Consider the following 3,716-nt stretch of genomic DNA (forward strand, 5'->3'; position numbering starts at 1 on the left):
GTTAAAACCTACAGGAGGGTATCTCTCCAGGAACAGGGTTGGAGTTAAAACCTACAGGAGGGTATCTCTCCAGGAACAGGGTTGGAGTTAAAACCTACAGGAGGGTATCTCTCCAGGAACAGGGTTGGAGTTAAAACCTACAGGAGGGTATCTCTCCAGGAACAGGGTTGGAGTTAAAACCTACAGGAGGGTAGCACTCCAGGAACAGGGTTGGAGTTAAAACCTACAGGAGGGTATCTCTCCAGGAACAGGGTTGGAGTCAAAACCTACAGGAGGGTATCTCTCCAGGAACAGGGTTGGAGTTAAAACCTACAGGAGGGTGTCTCTCCAGGAACAGGGTTGGAGTTAAAACCTACAGGAGGGTATCTCTCCAGGAACAGGGTTGGAGTTAAAACCTACAGGAGGGTATCTCTCCAGGAACAGGGTTGGAGTTAAAACCTACAGGAGGGTATCTCTCCAGGAACAGGGTTGGAGTTAAAACCTACAGGAGGGTAGCTCTCCAGGAACAGGGTTGGAGTTAAAACCTACAGGAGGGTAGCTCTCCAGGAACAGGGTTGGAGTCAAAACCTACAGGAGGGTAGCTCTCCAGGAACAGGGTTGGAGTTAAAACCTACAGGAGGGTAGCTCTCCAGGAACAGGGTTGGAGTTAAAACCTACAGGAGGGTAGCTCTCCAGGAACAGGGTTGGAGTTAAAACCTACAGGAGGGTATCTCTCCAGGAACAGGGTTGGAGTTAAAACCTACAGGAGGGTGTCTCTCCAGGAACAGGGTTGGAGTTAAAACCTACAGGAGGGTATCTCTCCAGGAACAGGGTTGGAGTTAAAACCTACAGGAGGGTAGCTCTCCAGGAACAGGGTTGGAGTTAAAACCTACAGGAGGGTATCTCTCCAGGAACAGGGTTGGAGTTAAAACCTACAGGAGGGTATCTCTCCAGGAACAGGGTTGGAGTTAAAACCTACAGGAGGGTATCTCTCCAGGAACAGGGTTTGAGTTAAAACCTACAGGAGGGTATCTCTCCAGGAACAGGGTTGGAGAGGCCTTGACTAGGGGATCATTAACTGACCCCCTAAACACCCAGTCACCTCTGCCACCAGGCCACTGATAGGTTACTAGGGAGGTTGCAATGGGGCATGACCCCTGACAGTCCTGCCTGCTCAGGTCAAAGCCTCCTCAGTCTCTCTCCAAGAGTAATGGGGTGTGTGGACATAAGTCCTTTGCTTATGTCAATATCTCCTTATACAGTAAATATTATTATTTATATATATCTTTACAGTCAATATTACTATATATATGTATATATATATATAAATAATATATATATATATATATATATCTTTACAGTCAATATTACTATATATATATCTTTACAGCCAATATTATTATATATATCTTTACAGTCAATATTATTATATATATCTTTGCAGTAAATATTATTATATATATCTTTACAGTCAATATTATTAAATATCTCTTTATACAGTCAATATTATTATATATATCTTTACAGTCAATATTATTATATATATCTTTACAGTCAATATTCCTATTATTGTGGTGTTTGCGTGCGTATATCTGTTCCTGGTTCTAAATTTCTTGACTGGAGCATGCTTATTTATTAAGATAGTGAGGAAGGCACTTTTAAAGAATAACCAGGCATCCTCTACTGTCAGGATGAGGTCAATGTCATTCCAGGACACACAGGGAGAATATAGCCCAAGGGTCACAAGTCCATACGGACCATTCCTCTAATGTAAACACAGTGACATCATTAACTTCAGAACCTGTTGTGTACAGTCATTTGTGTCTCAACGACTCTAAGTATATTGATGGGACTGATGGACTTTGACACCCATCAGCTGAGATTTCTAAACAAGCCATGTATGTGTTTATGCGTGCATGCGTGTGCATGCGTGTGTGCCCGCAGCAGCTGATTGGCCACTGAGGACAGTCACTTGAACTTGAGCCTAGAGGTAATTTCAGTCCAAAGAAGAGAGAACCAGTTGAACAGGATCGGACAAGAAATGAACAGGATCAGACCAGAAATGAACAGGATCAGATGAACAGGTTCACACCAGAAATTAACAGGATCAGATGAACAGGACCAGACCAGAAATTAACAGGATCAGATGAACAGGATCAGACCAGAAATGAACAGGATCAGACCAGAAATTAACAGGATCAGATGAACAGGATCAGAACAAAAATGAACAGGATCAGGTGAAGAGGATCAGACGAACAGGATCAGACCAGAGATGAACAGGATCAGATGAACAGGATCAGATGAACAGGATCAGACCAGAGATGAACAGGATCAGATGAACAGGATCAAACCAGAGATGAACAGGATCAGATGAACAGGATCAAACCAGAGATGAACAGGATCAGATGAACAGGATCAAACCAGAGATGAACAGGATCAGACAGTGGAAGAGTTTTCCCCATGTACAGCAAGCTGTGACCTTTACCACCATTACTCTGGATTCAATCAATACTTAAAGTCCCAGTGCAGTTAAATAAATACTGTGAAAATGATAATGCCCTTTTAGTTTAAGAGCTGTTTGAAAAGCTCCCCTGAAATTCCAGCCTGTTGTGGTGGGATGGCACAGTGACACTGCCCGGTGACATCACCAAGTGGTAAATTGGTTAATAGACCAATAACAAAGAGAGTTACAAAGCTCTCTGCCAATAACAGCTACTTTTCAGTTGTCCCCTCCCCACTCAGACCCCTCCCAGACTGTCCTAGGAAACTTCTTGCTTGAGAAATCACTCTTCGCTAAGAAGCTTTTTTTGTTTGTTTTTACCATTTTAAATTGAAAACAATCACAATAAGATATTTCATTGTTAACCACAAATTATTTGATATTGAGATACAAATGGCTGAATTGGACCTTTAAACCTGGAGAAGGTTTTAGGATTCAAAACAATATGAGATTAACATTAAGCAAGACAGTGGAACTAAGCTCATGAGGCATTTATAAAGTTATATTCTTCAAGAATCTAATGAACATTCATATCATTCATGTAAAACACATAAATGTTTTTACTCAGGCTTGTCTGAAGTCACAGTATTGTGCTGGATTGTTGTAGAACATGTACAGTGGATCTGACAGCAAGCATCACACCCATTGGTCAATTATACTGACCCTGGTCACTACTGTGTGTTGACAATGGTATGGAACCACCAGTTCTGATATGATCATTTACGGAGTCCAAATCACTAACACCCTTCTGTCACTGATTCCCTTACCTGTGAGTTGTATAACTCCATGCAGCTCAATAGATGCTATGGACGAGGGGTCTCCAACCCTGTTCCTGGAGAACTATCATCTTATCGCTTTTCGCTACAACGCCAGTTGTAACTAACCTGGTTCAGTTTATCAACCAACTAATTATTACAGGGTTGGAGTTAAAACCTACAGGAGGGTAGCTCTCCAGGAACAGGGTTGGAGTTAAAACCTACAGGAGGGTAGCTCTCCAGGAACAGGGTTGGAGTTAAAACCTACAGGACAGTAGATCTCCAGGAACAGGGTTGGAGTTAAAACCTACAGGAGAGTAGCTCTCCAGGAACATGGTTGGAGTTAAAACCTACAGGACAGTAGATCTCCAGGAACAGGGTTGGAGTTAAAACCTACAGGACAGTAGATCTCCAGGAACAGGGTTGGAGTTAAAACCTACAGGATGGAACAGGGTTGGAGTTAAAACCAGGAACAGGGGGTT

The sequence above is a fragment of the Oncorhynchus tshawytscha genome, linkage group LG31 (genome assembly GCF_018296145.1).
Source record: "Oncorhynchus tshawytscha isolate Ot180627B linkage group LG31, Otsh_v2.0, whole genome shotgun sequence".
NCBI lineage: Eukaryota > Metazoa > Chordata > Actinopteri > Salmoniformes > Salmonidae > Oncorhynchus > Oncorhynchus tshawytscha.